A 23,883-nucleotide genomic window follows, 5' to 3' on the forward strand; every position below is an offset into this window, starting at 1 on the left:
TTGAAGAAATAATAATTTAAATGAGCATTTGAACTATGTACTAACTCTTTCTTCTGTAGTTAACAAACTAAAGTATTCTCTGATTGTTTCTCAGTGGTAGAGTAAACATCAAAATTAATATCCTTCCAAGGCTAAGATATGTATTTAATCTAGCCCTTTGTGGTTTTCAGGAATGTTTTAAAGAAAATTATATTACCTCTGGAAACTGAATCCCCAGGGTGAAATTACATATTACAGTGGCCATGGTATGTCAGATTCATTTTGTTACAAATGAATATATCAACTTACATTTATTTTAAAATAGTTCATGCTTTCAGAATCTAAGTCTTAAAGATTCCATCTGAACAGTATTATTTCAACAAGATGTGTCTAGGTAGACTGTTGGATCTCATTTATAAGTGTCTCTCACTTTCTGTTTCATGCCATAATAAACATTCATGACTGTAAGATTTAGAGGAGATAAATTGTACTTCCCCTCTTACCCCTTATCTACTTGCAGACTTGAAGACTATTTCTTTTCCATGGATTTTAAAGAGGTAGGAATCACTTGACTCATTTTTCTAAATTAGATACTTTAATATCATTGGAATTACTGTCTGAATTCCATCTCTAAGATGGTATATCAGTGTTTTATTGTAAAATAATGTAAGAACAAAATAAGAACTGCTCATATTACTGCTAGTTTCTCTTTCCTAAATTGTCATGTCAAAGAAATGTCTGCTTCCTAAAGGCCCCCCCACAGACACTTCTTCTTTTAATATCATCATGTAGTCTTTTTTTGTTAACTCTGATGATTCACAAAAATGGAGTTCTTAAGATGCATTTGAAGTCTGAGTTCAAATGTACAGCATTTTGCAAAAATTTCTTGTTCTTAGCAAAACAAAGAAAAAAATGGAAAATGCTTTTCTCCATAGGAAATTACTTAAAATTTCTGTTTTGGCTTGAAGAGAATTTACATTGGGTGCTCAAATGAAAAAAAAAAAATCAACATAAGCACATTGACCATCCCTTAGACAACACACATCTGTGATGGAATAATACAGCAATTCTCTTTCTCTGTAGAGAAGCAAACCTAAAGTATTTTGTAAGGTGTCATAAGTGATATTGTGTCCATGAAGATCAAATAGCTCATCTTACAAGGTCTTTTCAAAAGAAAAAGGGACAAAAACAAAATGGAACAAGACGAAGGCCATATTTTTCTCCATTATAGATTTGATGTTACTGGAAGATTTGAATTCTGCTCTCTTTTTAGATTTAAAACTATTTTCTTTTGCTCATTAAAGGTTCTACGGATTTTCCAGAGAAAAGCTGCTAACCAAAGCCAGCTAAGTTTCCCCTTGAAGGATGTGGATACAGCCCTCCAATCAAGAATAGGCGGCAAACAGTAAATTCTTCAAAAACAAAAATGTTTATTTAGAAATAAAAGGTTACAATGAAAGAGGCGAGATAAACAGTAAGGGTTACAGATATAATGTAAAGGAAGTGGTGTGATAAACAAAACACAGTAATAACACTTCCACTTTAATCTATAACATACAATAATTTAACAATTGTGACAGACCCAGGCCAGTGGGGTACAAGAGTCTGGTAGAGGGCAAATATACTGGTCACTGGCTGATTAGAACACCTGCAGCCAATCAAGGCAATCCACAGGGCCCTGGGCTGGATCCCGGAGTAGAGGGCTGGCCTGGGTTCCCCCCAAACCTCCCAACTCCTGATCAGACACAGGAGGAATTGACCCAGACTGTGGGGAAGATCACTGAGGTGAGCAAATCTGCCAAATAAGCACAGGATCAACCAAAGTAGAGGAGGAACTTCGTCACAACTGATGTCAAGAGTGGGATTTGATGTGCACAGTGCGGCAGAAAAAGGAGGGTGATTTAAAAAAAAAGAAAAAAGGAGAGGGTTTTTTTTTTCATCACAATGGATGACTTAGTGCGGGCATTGATACAAGCTACGGCAGCCCAGCAGGAGGCTACCCGTGTCCAGGCAGCCGCCCAACAGGAGGCAGTGCGGCTGCAACAAGAGACTAATTGCCTGCTGATGGACCAGGCTTCTCAAGACCGAGCTATGTTGCGGGAACTGGTAAACCAGGTAAAGACTCTTACAAAGCTGAACCGCGGCCATGATGGGATGCGGCTTATATGGGCCAGCCATTGGCTGCAGAAAATGACTCGGGGGGATGATCTAGAGGCATACCTTCTGGCCTTTGAGAGGACAGCCCTACGGGAGGCCTGGCCTCGAGATCAGTGGTCTGGCATCCTTGCCCCATTCCTCTGTGGGGAGGCCCAGAAGGCCTACTATGATCTGCCTGAAAAGGCTGCAGCAGATTATCCCCAGCTGAAAGCAGAAATCCTGGCCAGATCTGGGGTAACATCTGCAGTGTGGGCCCAGCGGTATCACGAATGGAGGTACCAGGAAAACAAAACCCCATGGTCCCAATTGTATGACCTCATCCATCTCGCATAAAAGTGGTTGCAAACGGAATCCGGGAGTCCGGAAGAGATACTGGAGGTTCTGGTCATCGCCCAATATATGAGGGGGCTACCGCAAGACCTTCGTGCTTGGGTAAGCCAGAACAAACCCTCCACCTATGATGAGGTTGTCGCACTGGTAGAGAGATGAAGGACAGCGAGGGAGCAGACCCAACCAGTTAAGGAAGAGGTACCCCGGGATAAACTAGCAGCATCAAGCCTTAGAGCTCAGGTGACTGGGCAACCAGGAGATCACAGGTGGAAAAAGAGAAGGGCTGAAGACCCACCAGAAGCCACAAAGAGTCAGAGCACTGAGGGAGAAGAGGATCGTGATGTTAGACTGCCCAAACCAAGAGACTGGGGAATGCCTAAGGCCCCTGTCATAGTATAAAAGATGGGGTACCAGCATGAATTCCTCTAAGCTCAATTACCAGCTTAGTACTTGTAGCGCTGCCACCAACCAGGAATTCCAGTGCCTGGTACACTCTGGTCCCCCCAACACCTTGTCCAGGGACCCCCAAGACCCAGTCCCTCTGGATCTTAACACAAGGAAAGCAAACCCTTTCCCTCACCATTGCCTGTCCCAGGCTTCCCCTCCCTGGGTTACCCTGGAAGATCACTGTGATTCAAAATCCTTGAATCTTGAAACAGAGAGGAAAATCCACCTTCCTCCCTCCTTCTCTCTCCCCCTTCCAGACTCTCCCTAAGAGATAAAGTAATCCTAACACAGAGACAAAATAACCTCTCTCTCCCGCTTCCCTCCTTTCTCCCCACCAATTCCCCGGTGGCTCCAGACCCAGTCCCCTGGGATCTCACCAGAATAAAAAAAACCAATCAGGTTCTTAAACAAGAAAAGCTTTTAATTAAAGAGGGAAAAATAGTAAAAATTATCTTTGTAAATTTAAGATGGAATATGTTACAGGGTCTTTCAGCTATAGACACTGGGAATAACCTCCCAGCCTAAGTATACAAGTACAAATTAAAATCCTTTCAGCAAAATACAAATTTGAACTCTTTCCAGCCAAATACACAGTTTCAAATAAAGAAAACAAACATAAACCTAACTCACCCTACCTACCTAGTACTTACTATTCTGAGCAATAAGAGCCTGTATCAGAGAGATTGGAGAGAAACCTAGTTGCACATCTGGTCGCTCTCAGAACCCAGAGAGAACAACAACCAAAAACTAACAGCACACACAAAGACTTCCCTCCCTTAAGATTTGAAAATATCCTGTCCCCTGATTGGTCCTTTGGTCAGGTGACAGCCAGGCTCACTGATCTTGTTGACCCTTTACAGTCAAACGAGACATGAAATACTCCTGTTCTATTAACCCTTAACTATCTGTTTATGACAGCCCCATACAGCTGTTATGCCTGTGGGGAGTGGGGACTATCGCTGCACAGTGTCCCAATGCTGAGGAGCCTGTGCAGTGTAACCTGGGGAACTGGGCAGACCCATGCTCCCTAATCCACCTTGTGGGGGTCTCACTAACCCCACATATGTACACCAGACCAGTAAAGCTAAATGGGGTAGAGACCACAGCACTGGTTGATTCGTGGAGTGCTGTCACGCTTGTCTCGGGGAAGCTCATGAAGTGTAGTCAGCTGCTGCGGGCTAAGCATATGGGGATAACATGCGTCCATGGGACAGTTGGTTATTACCCCACTATCCCAGTAAAAATCGAGATTCAGGGGAACACTACTGAGGTAGCAGCAGGTGTGGTTCCTAAACTCCCATACCCGGTGCTCATAGGGAGGGACTTCCCAGGGTTTGGAGACTTACTCTCAGTAGGAGGATTGGAGAAAGAGGGGAACTCTGAAGTTAGTGAGGCATCGACAGTATACTGTCAACCCCCACTCTTCTCTGAAATATCCCCAGATTTATTTTCCATTCCCAGGGTTTGGAGTAGAAAATCGAAAAAGGGAAAGGAGGGCAGCTAAGGCCTTGAGAACTTGAATACTGACCCAAAGCCAGAGGGTCGCTCTCGTAGGTAGGTAGACCCGAACAGCTGAAAAGGAGTCCACCCAGGAGGGAGAAGCACTCGAGTCTGACCCCCACCCTAACACTTCTGACCCAGTAGAGGCAACAGAGATTGGACCCCTAAATCTTGGGCAGATTAGCCCCGGAAGAGGAAATTTTGGACTGGACCAGGCTGAAGACCCAAGGTATGACAACATTAGAAAGGAGGTGAGTGAAATATATGGGGTATCCGTGGAAGGGAAAACCCAGGGACCAGGACACTATTTCATAATGAAGAAGAATCTCTTATACTGAGTTGCACCAATACAGGGGCAGAAGGTACAGCAGATCCTAGTACCTCAAAAACACCAGAATGCTGTATTAAGTCTTGCTCATAGTAATCTTTTTTGGGGGCAATTGGGGGTAGAGAAGGCACGAGTCCTACGACGGTTCTTCTGGCTCGAAGTACATGAAAAAGTGTGGAGGTACTGTGCGTCCTGCCCGGAGTGTCAGCTGCACAATCCCCGTCCCCACCTGAGGGCACCTTTAGTAACCCTTCCATCATAGAGGTCACCTTTGAGCGAATAGCCATGGACCTAGTGGGACCCCTGGAGAAGACTCCTCGGGGCCACCAATATATACTTGTTGTTTTGGACTATGCTACTCGCTACGCAGAAGCCGTCCCGCTGAGGAACACAGCCTCTAAAACGATAGCCAAAGAGCTGGTGGGGATCTTTGCCCGAGTGGGGCTACCAAAGGAGATATTAACAGACCAAGGAACCCCATTTATGTCAAAGCTAATGAAGGACGCTGCTCCATATACATACCCTGAGAACTTCAGTCTACCATCTGCAGGCTGATGGGTTGGTAGAAAGGTTTAACTGAACCCTCAAGGCTATGATAAGGAAGGTGGTAAGTCAGGACGGGAAGGATTGGGACACCTTATGTTCTCTATCCAGGAGGTACCTCAGGCCTCAACTGGGTTTTCCCCATTCGAGTTATTATACGGGCGTCATCCTTGTGGCATACTAGATATTGTCAAAGAGATATGGGAAGATAACCCAGTGAGGGGAGAAATATAATAGAACATGTAATACAGATGTGAGACCGGATAGCCCGGGTCACCCCTATTGTATGAGAACATTTGGAAAAGGCACAGGAGGCCCAGAGAACCCATTACAATCGCCAGGCAAAAGTCTGACAGTTCCAACCAGGGGATCGGGTGATGGTGTTGGTACCCACAGCAGAAAGCAAGCTTCTGGCCCAATGGCAGGGGTCCTATGAGGTGGCTGAATCCGTGGGGGAAGTAACCTACAAGGTGCGGCAGCCAGGACGCAGAAAACAAGAACAGATTTATCACATCAACCTTCTGAAACCCTGGCATGCACAAGAGGCATGCATAATTGTCCAAAAAGACCTAACCCAGGAAAACAAGCCTTCCAAACAGGTGAGAGTGTGTCCCGATTTAACACTAGACCAGAAGAATGAGATGTCTGAGATGACCTTCCAGAACCAAGATGTGTTCTTGACAAAACCAGGTCAGAGACATATCACCACATCGTCATGAACCCTGGGGCCAGAATAACAATGAGGCCCTATCGGGTGCCAGCAACCCAAAGGGAGGAAATAAAAGTAGAACTAAAAAAAATGCTGGAGTTAGGGTTCATTGAAGAATCCCACAGTCAGTGGTCCAGCTCAGTTGTGCTGGTGCCCAAACTTGATGGCACCACAAGGTTTTGCAATGACTTCCGGAGACTAAACCAAGTATCCCAGTTCGACGCATACTCCATACCTCACATAGATGAGCTAGTGGACCGTCTGGGGAATGCCCGGTACTTGACTACCCTAGACTCGACAAAGGGATACTGGCAGATTCCCTTGCAGAAGACACAAAGGAAAAGACTGCGTTCTCTACACGAGGGGGTCTTTTTCAATATACTATCCTCCCTTTTGGACTACATGGGGCCCCAGCTACTTTCCAGCGCCTCATGGATAAGCTATTACGCCTGCATAACAGTTATGCTGCTGCCTGCTTGGATGATATGGTCATTCATACCCCAGATTGGGAAACCCACCTAGAGAAGGTGGAAGCAGTCCTTGATACCTTCAGGCGAGCTGGCCTTACAGCAAACCCTGCCAAGTGCGCTGTAGGGTTTACAGAGGCCAAATATCTTGGCTACATTGTGGAAAAAGGTCTGGTAAAACCCCAAGTGAACAAGTTGGAGGCCATCCAAAATTGGCCCCGACCATGTCGCAAGAAACAAGTCCGGGCGTTCCTAGGTGTAGTGGGGTATTACAGACGATTTATCCCCCACTTTGCCACAAGGGCAAGCCCCCTGACAGACTTAGTGAAAGCCCGTGGACCTGATCTGGTGACGCAGCAGAGGAAGCACTCACAGACCTATGGACTGCCCTCTGCAGTAACCCCGTACTGATAGCCCCTGATTTCTCCAAGGAATTTATCCTGCAGACAGATGCATCAGAAGTAGGGTTGGGCGCCGTTCTATCACAGATGGTCGGGGAGGAGGAACACCCAATTCTCTACCTCAGTAGGAAACTCCTTCCGAGGGAACAAAAATATGCAGTGGTGGAAAGAGAGTGCTTCGCTGTAAAATGGGCCATGGAAGCATTGCGCTACTACTTGCTCGGGTGCAGATTTGTCCTCGTGACCGACCATGCCCCTCTTCAATGGATGCAGCGGAACAAGGAGAAGAGCACAAGGGTGACCAGGTGGTTCTTATCCTTCCAACCTTTCCCATTCCATGTGCAACACAGGGCAGGGAACAGTCACGATAATGCCGATGAGTTGTCACGTGTGCACTGTCTGGCATCCCAAGCTGCCCAACCCCTTGGTGTTGAGCAGTGGGGAGGGATATGTAACAGACCCAGGCCAGTGGGATACAGGAGTCTGGTAGAGGGCAAATATACTAGTCACTGGGTGAGTAGTTTTCTTTTCCCTGAGTGACCAAAGCAGGGGCTGCACTACAGTAATCAGTAACCTGCTAGAACCAGTTAAGGCAGACAGGCTGATTAGAACACCTGCAGCCAATCAAGGCAATCCACAGGGCCCTGGGCTGGAACCTGGAGTAGAGGGCTGGCCCAGGTTCCCCCCAAACCTCCTAACTCCTGATCAAACACAGAAGAAGTTGACCCAGACTGTGGGGAAGATCACTGAGGTGAGCAAATCTGCCAAATAACGTTGGCCTACTATTTTTGAGAAGTCGTCTGCTTCAGAGATAAAATGTGATATTTATTATGTATTTGGATGTGCTGAATTCAAATATGACAATTAAAACAACTGATTGGCTACTGTTTCTAAGATATGTAAGTTTTTACATTTTATGTCTATGTATATTGTGTAGATAGTAGAGTTTTAATCATAAATTGTAAACCTAGGTCTTTTCATGTGTTTATGGTTGCTTTACATGATAATATTTCACCTGTCCTGTTTATGTAACACTTTAAAAATCAGCAAAAAGGTTATATAAATAAAATTGATTATGAAACAAAAGGCAAAAAACTATTCTGTACATAGTTTAGTCCTATTCAGTGTCTACTCGGCGCTTCTTGGCTTGTCTCTTGTATTCATTAAATGGAGCATCTCTTGTCACTGTCCAGCAATAGTCTGCAAGCATTGATGAGCTCCATTTGCCCTGATAGCCTACCAGGAGATTCCACTGCTGTAGTCTGGAGCCCAACAGCTCTGCCTTACTCTTGGGTAGTTCCAAATCCCTGACAAGGTCATTCAGTTCACCTTGTGTTATGAGGTGTGCTTCAGAGGAGGAGGAGGGGAGAAAATGTGGGTCCTGTGACATTGATGGTTCAGGACCAGAAGTTTCATCCTCTTCCTCTTCCTCTTCCTCATCTGACTCAAGTGAGAATGATTCTGGTGCATCAGGAACCGGCAGTCCTTCTCTGTGGGATACTGGGCGTATAGCTGATGGAATGTTTGGATAATGCACAGTCCACTTTTTCTTCTGTGACACACCTTTCCCAACTGGAGGCACCATGCAGAAGTAACAATTGCTAGTATGATCTGTTGGCTCTCTCCAAATCATTGGCACTGCAAAAGGCATAGATTTCCTTTTCCTGTTCAACCACTGGTGAAGATTTGTTGCACAAGTGTTGCAGCATATGTGTGGGGCCCACCTCTTGTCCTGATCTCCAATTTTGCAGCCAAAAGAAAAGTGATAGGCTTTCTTAACCATAGTGGTTATACTGCGCTTTTGTGATGCAAAAGTCACTTCACCACAAACATCGCAGAAGTTATCTGCACTGTTCACATAAGTACAAGGCATCTCTGCTAACTTTGGCTAAACAGAAATGTGTCCCTTTGCAAAATCAAACACTGACAAATAAAAGAGCACGACACTGTATGATTTCTAGAGCTGATATAGGGCAATTTGTTTAGCAGAGTGATGTAAGCTTCATTATGATTGCATCATCCATGACTTCTAGGAATAACATGATGCAATTCATATCATGTATGATGCAATACCAGCTTCAGATTGCATCATTCATTGTTTTGCCTCAAAAGCAAGTACTGTCCAAACCCAGTCAAAGATTTATTCATAGATCCAATCAAAGATGTATTTCAGTCATTTCTGGTTTAAATTGAGATCCCTTCCCTTTATAACTCACTTATCCTCCGCCATTCCCAAGTCAAGGGTCGTATATACTGACCCAATAACATATCTTGAAAACTAGAGCCAATCAACAATTTTAAACATCATTTTCTAATGCATAAATCACAGTAACTAACCTAAACCAAAAAATTTTTGCTTATCTTGCTAAAAATTTAATTTTATCTGTCTACTTCTGTCATCTATTCTCTGCTGACCACCCCAATAGCTCTATCCAATGCTTACCTTACAGTAGTTGTTATTCTCCTTACTGGTCTGTTTTTGTGGTCTTGGGTTTTTGCTTGTTAGCTTTTCCTGGGAGGAACCTGAAGTTAACAATTCCTTCAAAGCACTCTGCTTCACTGTGATATTTACAAAGACCAAGGTTTTTACAGATAAGACACATAAACCAGGTTTCATGATTTACTCAACCCTGAAGCTGTTTCAGCTAAGTTGTGAAATGCTGCATCAGCAGTGATACATACAAAGAGCAAAAATTCCTTTATATTTTCTTCTAATAATACAAATTTCTCCAACGTTATTTAGGAAATATTTGACTAACAATTCATAGTGTTATAACAGGGGGTGTAGAAGGTGCACTGTCACCACAGTATCACCTAATGTCCCTGGTGAGTGTGGTTGGCAGGGTGCATAAACTTTGAAAGCACAGTCCAGTCCTTCAGCACCTCTGCCCCAAAAGTTTCCAGTCCTCCCCTTTAGCACAGAAACTTTGTTGAGGCTGGGTCCTTGAACAATCAAAGTCTTTTCCAGCAGTTCTCTCACTTAACTGAAGATTCTGGGTGTGCTAATGTCCTCTCCAAGTGGGTAAAGGAGCCCAAGCCCACCCTCTCCACGAGGCTCCAGTCCAGGGACCAATGGTGGGCAGCTACACTCATGGGGTGTTAAGCTGGACAACCTTCTACCCCAATCTCATTTTTGCCTCCCAGTGACTCGCTCACTCTAACCAAGTCTCTGGCCTGCAGTCTCAGTGACCTGCCTCTCCTCGGTGAGTTTGCATGAGCCTACCTTGCCAGGTCCCAGGCAATGAGCTCCTGGGCAGTATTGCACCTTCAGAGCTCAGAGCAGCCCTTTGCTTCCTTCTGCTGCTTCCCTGTTGAACTGCTGTTTTCTTTTTTAATTTCCTGCCTCCTGTTTGCACAGGCTTTGCAGATGTGACTGGACAGAGCAACCTAGGCCCAGAGCTATCCCTTAATCCCTTGCTCTCCGGCATGAGGTTTATATACCCATTGCAGGAGGACAGCCATTTTAGACTTGATTCTGACCAACAGGAAGGAGTTGGTAGGGAATCAGAAGGGGCAAGGTGATTAGGGTGAAAGTGATCATTAAATGATTATGTTGTTGTAAGGAGAAATGAGAGCAGTAGAATAAAGACAAAGGACTTAATAGCAGACTTTAACAAACTCTAAGAACTGGTAGGTGAGGTCACAGGGGAAGATTTTATAAAGGAAATAAGAGTGCAGGAGAGCTAGCAGTTTCTGTACGAGACAATATTAAAGACACAACTGCAAGCTATCTCGATGTAAAGTAAAGCTAGTCAGAATAGTAGAAGGCCAATATGGCTCCATCAGGAGGTGGTTAATGACCTGAAAATAAAAAAGGAATTCTACAAAAAGTAGAAACATGGACAAAATGCTAAGGAGGAGTACAAAAGAAAAGCACAATCATGTAGAGACAAAATCAGAGAGGCTAAGACGCAAAATAGGTTACACCTAGCAAGGGACATAAAAGGCAACAAGAAGGAGTTCTTTAAATACATTAGGAGCAAGAGAAAGATGGAGGAAAGTATAGGTCCTCTATATAGAAGGGAAGCAGAGCTAATAACTGATATTAAAAAGTCTGAGATGTTTGCCATTTTGCTTCAGTCTTCACTAAAAAGGTTAATGGTAGCCAAATTCTCAACAGAATTAATATAAATAACAAGGGTGGAGGAATATGTTAAAGAATAATTAGATAATTTAGATACATTCAAGTTGTCAGAGTCTGACAAAATTCATCCTAGAGTATTTAAGGACATAGCTGAAGTAATTTAAGAACCATTACCGATTATCTTCAAGAACTGGAGGCCTGATGAGGTCCCTGAAGACTGGAGAAGGGCAAACATAGTGTTGGGTCTAAACTTTTGGTGAACTTTGGAGCCAAAAAACACCCAGACTGGCCGTCTCTGCATAATCCTTTCTGAACCTTTTTTTGAACAAAGCACTGACCTGCAAACTACTCATGACACCCCCTTCCTCAAGTAGCCATTAGCCTTTATCTCTATGCATTTACTTGTTAAACTTGCTCTTCCTGTAAAATCTTGATTGATTATGCATGACCATTATCTTTTATTAATCACTTTGTTTACTTCTGTGTATAAATATTGATGCTCACCCCTAATAAAGGCGCCACACTTATTCTAAAGCTTTTGGGGTAGTGTGAGCCCGTTGATCAACGCATTAGTGTCTGGTCTCTGACAGAATTGTGGGCCCAAATTCCAACTCCGCACGACCTTGGGTGTTGGAGAGGTGAGTGAGGACTGGCTTTATTACCTAACAATTTGGGGGCTCGTCCGGGATTTCTTCTGGTGCGGTACCTCTGTCCAGTGGTCAGACCACTCATATATGAATTGGCAAGGCGCCACAGGAGATTTCTCCTAGCCAATTCAATATTGAGGGGTCGTGTATTGGACAGCAGGGTAAACGCCAGTTGGAGGGCTCCTGTCAGACACCATGGGTCAAGGGACTAGCGTGTCTCTTGAGAGTCCGTTGGGGATTGTAAATAAGTTATGGAACGAAGGGAAACTCCCAGTACAGACAGGAATGTCTAGGAAGAAGTTGTACACACTATGTGTAAGGAATTGGACTGGGTATACCGCGGTATTGGCCGACTCGGAGATGAGGTGGCCTTCGTATGGCTCTTTCGAACAGGCTGCCTTAAGAGGAGTAAAGAGCCAGATCGAAAAAGACCATCCGGGACAGTTATGTTACTGGTTTTGTTGGGACACAGCAGCAGAGGTGTGGAAATCTTTAAAAATTATGGCAGTCAGGTACTCTCCCGAGAGTGAACCCCCTCCAGGTTATTTCGATGAAGGGTGTAGACCACGGCGTGTTTTGACTCGTCAGCTGGTCCCCTCTGCACCTGCCCCTATTCCTCCGCAGGGGAACTCTCTCCTTGTAGCAGAGGGGAATCTGCAGGATCCCAGATTGGAATTTGTGCAGAAGGATGAGGAGGAATTGGAGGGGCAAACCTCGGGAGGAGTAGTTACTAGGCTTAGGTCCAAGCAGGTACAGCAGGGTGCATGCCCCCCCCCTGAGGATAGCCCAGAGGATGTCTCCGTCAAATCTCTTGCGAATAATAAAAGTATGGTTATAGAGATGCCTTTACAGGTGCACGATCAACCTTATATGGGCAATGACGGACGATTGCAACATGCTAGTATTGTGGAATATAAAGGATGGCTAGAATGGGATTTGAAAGAGTGGGGACAGTTGTCAGGGTCTTTTGGGGAAAATCCCCGAAAAATCATAGAACTTCTAGAAAGATTGTTTTTAAGTTATAATCCTACTTATACGGATGTGGATCAGTTGTTAAGTAGAGTTTTGACTGGAGAAGAACGTAGTAGATTGTGGATGGCAGAAAGGACATGGGGAGATAGCAATGCAGCTAATGTTACTTGGATGGATAGGCGGGATCTGGCCGCTGGCTGGAATCCCCTAAACTGGACTCAGCTAAGGCTGACTCAGCTGCGAACAGATAGAGAGCGATTGTTAGAGAGACTCAAGGAAATGGCTCGCCGCTCGCCTAATCAGGCTAAGTTCATGCAGATTCGGCAGGAATCTGATGAGCCGCCCAGAAAGTTCTGGTCGAGGCTATTGGAGGGGGCCCGAATGTTCACTCAGATGGATCCTGAGAGAGAAGCAGACCACCCTACTCTTATTTCATTTTTTGTGAATCAGTCGGTGCCCCCTGTAAGGGATTACTTCTTAAAGTTTCGCCCTGGTTGGGGAGGTGAGTCAGTCACTTCAGTGTTGGAAGTAGCTGATTTTGCCTGGGAGAAAGAAAGGGAAAGTAGTAAAAAGAAAGAGAAAAAGGAAGAATATAAGCTGATGGCTTTAGCTTTTCACGGTGGTGTTCGAGGCAAAGGCCGTGGCCGTGGCAGGGGATTCCAGGGTGCCCGGGGAAGAGGGTCCTGGTGACCCCAGCCATCAGGAAATTGTTTTCAGTGCGGACAGCCTGGTCACTTTAAACGTGAATGCCCCTGGGGACGCCCAGAGGGTCTGGCTGCATCCGCAGATGCTTACACAAGTGAGGAATACACCCCTGCACCACCAGCTCAGCCCATCCCCCAGGCCTGGATCAACTACGGGAAACAGCAGCAGCCGCAGCAAACTCAGCCTCCTCAATGACGGTACCCCGGGGGCGAAGGCAAACAATGTGATGGTCTTATTTCCTTAATGTCTTTAGCCGGCTCCTTTCTCACTTTCTGCCCTCCCAGCAAAGAGCCTCGTTTAACCCTTTCAGTCCAGGGACTGCCTGTCTCTTTCCTCATTGATACTGGGGCTACTTTCTCTCTTTTAAATCATGCCCCCTCTCCCTGGCTATCCTCTGAGGTTAAAACTGCGACTGGGGTGGAGGGCAACCCACAGTCTCTGGGACTCACTTTGCCTTTGAATGTTATTTATGCTGATAAATGTTTTTCTCACCGTTTTCTTTTTTCCCCAGCTTGTCCGATCCCTTTGATGGGCCGGGATTTACTCTGTAAGCTTGAGGCTACTTTAACCTGCACTCCTGAAGGGGTAGGATTATTGATGACAGTGTTAGGAGATTCGGCCCCTACTCAGGGTAATTGGGAAACACCTCTCTCTCTCTCCCCTGACCTCACTGACTTGCCTTCAACCCTCTGGGGAATTTCTGACACTGATGTTGGCCTGCTCCTTTCGGCAGAGCCCGTAAGGATTCAGGTAAAGCCTTCCTTAACCCCCCCGTCAGTCCCTCAATACCCCCTGTCGCTGGAAGCCCGGGAGGGCATCCGCCCCATTATCGAGGGATTCATTGCGCAAAAGCTAGTCCGCCCTCAGCGCACTCCCTGTAACACCCCTATACTGCCTGTCAAAAAGCCTCCTAAAAAGGACGGAGACCCTGTTCGTTGGCGCTTTGTACAGGATCTACGAGTTGTTAATCAGTATGTGGTCCCTCTTCATGCAGTAGTTCCTGACCCAGCTACTATCATCAGCCAAATCCCCTGGGATGCTGAGTGGTTCACTGTTATTGACTTAAAATCAGCTTTTTTCAGCATTCCTGTGCACCCAGACTCTCAGTATCTCTTTGGTTTCACCTGGGAGGGACAAAGTTATGTCTGGCAACGACTTCCTCAAGGCTACAGAGACAGCCCCACGATTTTCAGCCAGTGCCTCCGCCACGACTTGGAAGGTTTCACCAGTCCGCAGGGATCCACATTGGTCCTATACGTAGATGACATCCTATTAGGTAATCGCGAAGAAGCTGCCCTCCGCATCGATGGTAAGGCACTTTTATTATACCTACACACCAGAGGCCACAAGGTAGACCCTAAAAAGATTCAGTGGGTCTCACAGAAGGTCCGATATCTGGGCTTCCTGTTAACCCCAGAAGGAAGACAGATGGACCCAGCCCGCATAAAGACTATTCAAAACTGCCCTCTACCGAACACCAAGAAACAACTTCGAGGTTTCTTAGGATTAATTGGCTTCTGTCGCCCCTGGTTGCCGTCCTGCGGGGAGTTAAGCAAACCGCTCCACCGACTCACTGCTAACCTTGCTCCTGACCCTTTGCAGTGGTCCCCGGACACTATTCAAGCCTTTCAGTTACTCAAGGACAGTGTGGCCTCCTCCATGTCTTTCCGCCCCCCCAATTACAGCAAACCCTTTCACCTTTTTGTCCACGAGAGGGGCGGAATTGCTAGTGGTGTCCTTACCCAGCTGAGCGGGCCCCACCATTTCCCGCTTGCTTTTTACTCTCAGCAAATCGACCCTGTCGCTCAGGGAACCCCATCCTGCACCCGGACTCTGGCAGCAGCTGCCCTGCTGATCACAAAGGCAAAGAGCCTAACCCTGGGTCATTTTACCACGGTTTGGACCTCTCATGCCTTGTCAGCCCTTCTGCGTAGGGGCACAACCCAAGTCTTTTCGGCCCATCGTCAGCAACAGCTAGAGGCCGAACTCTTAGAAGACACTAACCTAATTTTTGAAAGGTGTGGACCCCTTAATCCAGCTACCTTGCTTCCTGACCTGCCAGTCCCCCAGGACCAGCACGACTGTGTGGAAGTAGTTTACAGCATCTTACAGATAAGAGACAACCTGTTTGACGTGCCACTGGACAACCCCGATTGCATCCTCTTCTCGGACGGAAGCTCCTTCTATGTTGATGGCAAGCGTTTCACTGGTTATGCTGTCACCTCTGAATGGGACATTCAAGAGGCCGCCTCACTGCCAGGCAACTGGGGAGCCCAAGCCGCTGAACTCTATGCCCTGGCCCGAGCTTGCCAGTTGGCCGCTGGTAAGACCGTTACCATTTTTACTGATAGCAAATATGCTTTTGGAGTTGTGCATTGTCATATCCACCTCTGGAAGTTTCGAGGTTTCCAGACAGCTGCCGGTAAACCCATTCAGCACCTCCCCCTCATCCACAAGCTTTTGGACGCCCTCCAAAAACCCTCCGTCCTGGCTGTAGTTCACTGCCGGGCCCATACTAAAGATAGCAGCCCCGTTACCCGTGGGAATGCCCTGGCTGACGCCTCCGCCAAGAAGGCTGCCACCTTACCTTTAGCCATGCCCACATTGGCTATTGCAACCTCCTCCTTTACTCCACCGCACCCCGTACCAGTACCCGCTGCTGAACTACAATCATGGGAAAGCCTCGGGGCCACTCTGGTCAAAGGGACCTGGCTTATGCCAGATGGCCGAGCCTGCCTCCCTCGCTCCACATACCCTGTGGCAGTTCGCTGGCACCATGATAAAGGGGGTCACTACGGCACGCACGCCCTCGTGGACACTATCGCTCGCTTTTGGTATGCTCCAGGCATTCAACCCTATTGCCTATCAATAGTGAAAGCATGCAGCACATGTCAGCGTAATGGACCTGCTCCACCTCTTAACAAAATTAAGGGTGGAAGACCTCCGCCTGCTGCTCCATTTCAACATCTTCAAATTGATTTTGTAGATATGCCAAAGGCTTTTGGGAAAAAGCACCTCCTTGTTTTGGTTTGCCCTCTGACTTCCTGGGTCGAAGCTTTTCCTACTGCTAATTGTACTGCTGCCACAGTGGCGAAGATTCTCCTTAGAGATATTGTACCCCGTTTTGGCATCCCTCTTGTGCTCGACTCAGATCGCGGACCTCACTTTACTGGTCATGTCCTTGGCCATTTAGAACAAGGACTGGGCATTTCACACTCCTTTCATACACCCTACCACCCCCAGTCTAGCGGGAAAGTTGAGCGTATGAATAGGGAACTTAAGTTTACATTGGCTAAATACTGTCAGGAAACAGGATTAAAGTGGCCTCAGGTACTTCCCTTGGTCCTGTTTCACCTTCGTACTCGCCCAACCCGCGCATTGGGATTATCCCCCTTTGAACTGCTCTATGGACACCCCCCTTTCAAAGGCGGGGCGCTACCACGTGCTGATGTTTCACTATTGGGAGGGGATCATATGACTGCATGTCAGTTTCTCTCCCTACAGGCTCGCCTCCGTACCCTTTGGAAAGCCTCGCAGTTTTCCCAGACCGTGCCGCTGGAGGAACAAATCCACCCGTTCCAACCAGGGGACTTCGTCTGGGCCAAAAAGTTCGTTCGTGACGACACCCTCCAGCCAAGGTTTACTGGACCCCACCAGGTTCTTTTGACAACCCAGACTGCAGTGTTCCTGGAAGGACGCAAATCTTGGATCCACCACTCCCACGTCAAGCCAGCCGTAGTGGACCACAGTGACGGACCAGCAGCTCTTGTCACCACTGAGGACACTGCCTTCGACCAGTGGACCAGCTTACCTCTCTCAGACATTAGACTTAAATTAACTCGAAAAAAATGAGAGGACCCTTTATTCTGACAACTGTATGTTTTTTATGCTTTTTCAGTTTATTTTCTGCTTATGAAGATAATGCTTTTATTAAATATTCCCACGAGGTTAAAACTCGTATTTTAGGAAATAGAAGTGATTGCTGGGTATGTACTCAATTTCCAGTAAATGCAGCACAGGGACTCCCCTTCACACCCATTCCCCTAACCACTGCTAATATGACTTGGATGCCACCGACTAGAATAAAAGATCCAGTCCAACCCAATCTTACATGGGACAAAACAGAAGTGCCAATTAACAAATATCTCAGGGTAACCAATCAAACAGGATCACTGTGTTTTGTTAAAGAAAAAGGGTCAACTTTTGTGGGAACAAGTAAATGCAACATATATTTTAATGGCACCGCCTTTAGTAAAAATCTTGGCTTCAAGCCTTGCGCATCCCACTTATCCCATATGTGGATCCCTCACCCCGATCCAACCTTTTCAACTTTTTCATGGAGGGGCAGGTTTTCAGAGTCAGTTTTTAAAAAGCCCTGCTCAGATCTCGAAGGTGTCCAACTAATTGTTAAAGGATACACAATTGCCTTCTACAACTGCTCAAGCAGTACTACACTGCCCTTTGAGGACAACACTACCCAATTGTGCCTCTGCAGTTCACACAACGACCCCTCTGCATTACCAGGGGAACAGTGGTACAACGGGTGGTGGGTTACCTCCTACTTTGAGAAATGGAATACCCAAAACGCATTATATGGAACATACTGGGTGTGCGGGCCCAAGGCTTATTATTTTCTCTCCCCTGATTGGGCAGGGTCATGTTATTTGGCATGGCTAGCACCGCCTTCTCGGATCTCCCTCACTCCCCCTCATTTTCCCCACGTTCGTAACATCCGTGAAACTGACAGAGATATTAATCTCCGTGATGGTTTGTCCTGGCAGCGGTGGGCTGGTCACACTAGCTTGAAGGGTGCTATCATCCGTCTACAGGGACTATTAGAATCTTTGACCAATGAAACTGCAACCCTATTTGAGAACCAGGCCGGGGAAATGTCCCAGCTGCGCCAGTTGGCTTTGCAAAACAGAATGGCTTTAGATATGATGTTAGCAGCCCAGGGAGGAACTTGCGCCCTCATAAATGAAGAATGCTGTGTTTTTGTAAATGACACCTACTCTGACACTTTTCAACGTACCAAACACCTAAGGGAAATGGCTAAAAACTACTCCTCTGGCCAGCCACCTTATGATTGGTGGGGAGCCTTATGGAATTGGCTGCCCGGATTTGGGTGGGTTAAAAACCTCTTGGTGGGTGTTGTTGGGGCCATGGTAGTCCTTATAATACTGTGTTGCTGTATTCAGTGTGTCCCCTCCCTCATAAACTCATGTAAGTCAGTTTATTCTTTTCCCACTTCAGCTAAAAGCCTTACTCTCTTCGAATTGGCCCAGGCTGAAATTGCCAAGCGGCCCTTGAGATCTTGAAATAGGTTGTAGCTTTTTGATTAATAGTTATCTCAAAGCTACAAATGGAGGAATGTTGGGTCTAAACTTTTGGTGAACTTTGGAGCCAAAAAACACCCAGACTGGCCGTCTCTGCATAATCCTTTCTGAACCTTTTTTTGAACAAAGCACTGACCTGCAAACTACTCATGACACCCCCTTCCTCAAGTAGCCATTAGCCTTTATCTCTATGCATTTACTTGTTAAACTTGCTCTTCCTGTAAAATCTTGATTGATTATGCATGACCATTATCTTTTATTAATCACTTTGTTTACTTCTGTGTATAAATATTGATGCTCACCCCTAATAAAGGCGCCACACTTATTCTAAAGCTTTTGGGGTAGTGTGAGCCCGTTGATCAACGCATTAGTGTCTGGTCTCTGACAGAATTGTGGGCCCAAATTCCAACTCCGCACGACCTTGGGTGTTGGAGAGGTGAGTGAGGACTGGCTTTATTACCTAACAATAGTACCATTTTTAAAAAGAGTAATTACAAATCAATTAGCCTAACTTCAATACCTGGAATGAAACTGGGAAAAATTATTAAACAATCTGTTTGTAAGCACTTCAAGGATAATAAGGAATAGTCAGCATGGATTTGTCAGACACAAATTATGCCAAATCAACCTAATTTTCTTCTTTGACAGGATTACTGGCCTACTGGATAAGGGGGAAGCAGTAGATGTGTTATATATTAGTATTAATAAGCCTTCTGACATAATACTATAGGATATTCTCATAAGCAAACTAGGGAAATGTGGGCTAGATTAAATTACTATAAGGGGTTTTGGCATTGTGCAGTCACCCTGAACTGGACAGGGAAGAGTTAACTCCCCACTGTGGGCTGAGGAGGCCAAACTCCCACGTTCCTACTGGGTATGCTCCAGGTGCAGCACTAATATAAAAGGGAGCAGCCGCCAAGGAGGGAGGATGCACTTTTCAGGCTCCAGCTCAGAAGCAGCAGGAATCCTTGAATGCTGAAGCTAGAGGCAGCCCAGACAGAAGCGCAGTTCCTGCAGATGCTTGAGAGGGATTGGACTTACTGGGGACTGCACCCGCCAAGGAGCTTGGAGATCCTGATAATGCCTTGACTATGGCACTGAGAGACATGGTAGGAAGTGTCCCAGGGAAGACTAGCTATAGTCCTGTGGGAAGCCAGTGTGTTTCAGTTGGAGCCCCATTGGCTCAGTGACAGAAAACTCCACCACTGTTAGGGCCCTGGGCTTGACCTGTTGGAGCAGAGGGCTCGGGTCCCCCTGCCCCAGCTGTCACCCACCCCTAGGTGGCGGCCTACTTCCCCAACTGTCTCCTGGGCTGCTCAGCTCTGAGAAAGGGGTCAGCCATATTGATTCTGGCCCCCAGGTCTTACTGCCCTGGGAGCCAAGGCAACTCTATTGACTCCAACCAGTAGGCCTTACAGTCCAGAGAGCCAGGGCAAAACTACTGACCCTGAGCACTAGGCCTTACAGCCCTGAGAGGAGGGACATCTTCATTGGCTCTGTCTATTAAACCTTATAGTCCTGAAACCAAGGACAGTCCAGTGGACTTACTCATGGGGTGCACCTACTTAGCATTAGCTATATCAGAGTGTTACCTTTTTCTTGTCTTCTCTAGACTACAGGTCCATTATCAACGATCTCAGTTGAAACAATATCTGCTTTTACTTTCCCTCAGTATCCAGATTATTAAAATAATGAGTCTGACAATAGTTTCTTTACAAGTAGTATGTAGTATTCTTTTAAGTCCCTACGTAAAAGGATTAATGGACACAAATCAGATATTAGGAATGGCAATATACAAAAACCTGTAGGAGAACACTTCAGTCTCCTTGGACACACAATAGCATATTTAAAGGTAGCCATCTTGGAGCAAGAAAACTTCAGGACCAGACTTCAAAGAGAAACTGCTGAGCTTCAGTTCATCTGCAAATTTGACACCATCAGCTCAGGATTAAACAAAGACTGTGAATGGCTAGCCAACTACAAAAGCAGTTTCCTCTCCCTTGGTGTTCACACTGCAACTGCTACAAGAGGGCCTCATCCTCCCTGATTGAACTAACCTCATTATTTCTAGCCTGATTCTTGCTAGCATATTTATACCTGCCTCTGGAATTTTCCACTACATGCATCCGACAAAGTAAGTATTCACCACGAAAGCTCATGCTCCTATATGTCTGTTAGTCTATGGGTATGTCTGTGCTACAGGATTATACTGATTTTACAGAAACCGGTTTTTTAAAACAGATTGTATAAAGTCGAGTGCACGCGGCCACACTAAGCACATTAATTCGGCAGTGTACGTCCATGTACCGAGGCTAGTGTCGATTTCCGGAGCATTGCACTGTGGGGAGCTATCTCATAGCTATCCCATAGTTCCCGCAGTCTCTCCTGCCCCTTGGAATTCTGGGTTGAGATCCCGGTGCCTGATGGGGCAAAAAACATTGTCGCGGGTGGTTCTGGGTACAGCCTCTCCCCTCCCTCCGTGAAAGCAGCAGACAACCGTTTTGCGCCTTTTTTCCTGGGTGAACTGTGCAAACCCCATAGCACAGCAAGCATGGACCCTGCTCAGCTCAAGACAGCAATCATGGACTTTGCAAACACCTCGCACATCATCGTGCAGTCTATGCTGAACCAGGACCTGCAAAACCAGGCGAGGGGGATGTTGAAATGCCTGTAGTTATCCTGGGGGACCCAGCCTACTCCTTGATGCCATGGCTCATGAAGCCATACACAGGCAGCCTGGACAGTAGTCAAGAGTTGTTCAACTACAGGCTGAGCAAGTGCAGAATGGTGGAAGAATGTGCATTTGGCCATTTAAAGGCACGCTGGCGCACATTACTGACTCGCTCAGACCTCAGCCAAACCAGTGTCCCCATTGTTATTGCTGACTGCTGTGTGCTCCACAATCTCTGTGAGAGTAAGGGGGAGACCTTTATGGCGGGGTGGGAGGCTGAGGCAGATCACCAGGCCGCTGATTACGCGCAGCCAGACACCAGGGCGATTTGAAGAGCACACAAGAAAGCGGTGTGCATCAGAGAAGCTTTGAAAACGAGTTTCATCATGGACCAGGGTACGGTGTGACTGTTGTGCTTGTTTCTCCTTGATGAACCCCCGTCCTTGATTGACTCATTCCCTGTAGGCCACCCACCCTCCCCCTTCGATTACGCTTGCTTCCTAAGGAAATAAAATCACTCTTATTTAAAAATCATGTATTCTTTATTAATTCATTATAAAAAGAGGGCGAGAACTGACAAGGTAGCCCAGGTGGGGTTTGAGAGGAGGATAGGAGGGAAGGAAAAGGCCACTACAAAATTTCAAAATAATGACAGTCTTTTGGTTGGGCAGTCCACTGGGTGGAATGGGCAGGTGCATGGAGCCTCCCCCTACGTGTTCTTAGTCATCTGGTGGGTGAGGAAGCTAAGGAACATGAGGGGGGAGGGCGGTTATACAGGGGCTGCAGCGGCACTCTGTGATCCTGCTGCCATTCATGAAGCTCCACCAGATGCCGGAGCATGTCTGTTTGGTCATGCAGCAACCCCAGAGTTGTATCCTGATACCTCACATCTTCCTGCCGCCACCTCTCATCTAGAGCGTCTCCCCTCTTCTCATGTTCGTCCCTCCTATCCTCATATTGATCCCTTCTGTCCTCACGGTCACTGGCATCTTTCCTGTACTTTGATACCACGTCCTTCCACTCATTCAGATGTGCTCTTTCATTGCAGGTCACTTCCATGATTTCCTAGAACATTTCGTCTCGCGTCTTTTTTTTTCCACTGCCTTATCTGAGATAGCCTTCGGGATGGAGGAGGGAGACTTGAAAAATTTGCTGCTGCAGGAGGGAAGGAAAAAAGGGAGAGAAGTATTTTAAAAGATACATTTTACAGAACAATGGTTATACTCTTTCACAGTGAACAACACTATTCACCTTACATAGCACATGTGATCTCACTACAAGGTGACATTTTGCATCTTAATATTGAGTGCCTGTGGCTTTGGTTTTAGAGATCACAGACGCAGCTCTGGGCATCAGAATTCGGCTTGCATGCGGCCATGGTAAGCCATTGTCTTTCGGCTTCTGCAGCCTTCATATATCCAGCACACTCCTTTCCCAAATAGCAAGCAAAGCCCATTGAGTGATGCTTCTTTCCTGTTAACGTGCAGCAACAGAACCACCCCCATCCAATTCTCTGGGATGATCACTTTACCCCTCCCTCCACCGCGTGGCTGGTATTACGGAAGATCGCTGCTAGCCACCCTCCCCCCCCCACCGCGTGGCTGGCAGCAGGGAAGATCCCAGCTAGCCAAACGCGAAAAAGCCCAGCGCCAATCCTCTCCCTTCCTCCCCCTGCTTGGGTAAATGCAGGGAAGGATTTCTTTTAAGTAACAGGCAAACAGCCCAACCACCTCTGTCCCCTTAATTAAATTTTTGTATTTCAACCAGGTTACTGTGAACAATATCACTCTCCTGAGGATAACACAGCGAGATAAAGAACGGATGTTGCTTGAATGCCAGCAAACACCGGGACCATACGCAGCTAGGCTTTGTCATGCAGTGATACCAGATTACTTGCTACATGCATGGTGTGGTCAAGTGTCCTACCATGGAGGACGGAATAAGGCTGCTCTGCCCAAAAACCTTCTGCAAAGGCTTTTGGAGTACTTCCAGGAGAGCTTCATGGAGATGTCCCTGGAGGATTTCCACTCCATCCCCAGACATGTGTACAGACTTTTCCAATAACTGTACTGGCCACAAATGCATCCCAAGTCCTCAGGGCAAATTAATTATTTAAAAATGCTTGCTTTTAAACCATGTTTTATATTTACAAAGGTACATTCACCAGAGGTCCCTTCCATGGCTTCATTGTGTGGGATAGTGGCTTGGGAGGGCTGGGAGGGTAATTCCGTCAGGGTGAGAAAAAGCTCCTGGCTGTTGGGGAGAACAGAGTGCTGCGTGCTCTCTGCAAGCTCGTCCTCCTCTTCCTCCTCCTCATCGTCCCTGTCTGCAGAATCCTCAACCATGGCTGAGATTACCACCCCCACCTCGGAATCCACAGACAGGGGTAGGGTACTGGTGGCGGACCTGTCATAAACAGATAGCTAAGGGTTAATGTCTCTTTCACCTGGAAAGGAGTAACCTGAAACACCTGACCAGAGGACCAATCAGGAAACAAGACTTTTTCAAATCTGGGTGGAGGGAAATTTTGGGGTGTGAGTTCTTTGTTCTTTGTCTTGTGTCTGTGCCCTCTCGGCTCTGAGAGTGATTTCTCTATCTCCAGCT

The sequence above is a fragment of the Gopherus evgoodei genome, chromosome 1 (assembly GCF_007399415.2).
Source record: "Gopherus evgoodei ecotype Sinaloan lineage chromosome 1, rGopEvg1_v1.p, whole genome shotgun sequence".
In the NCBI taxonomy this organism is placed as follows: domain Eukaryota; kingdom Metazoa; phylum Chordata; order Testudines; family Testudinidae; genus Gopherus; species Gopherus evgoodei.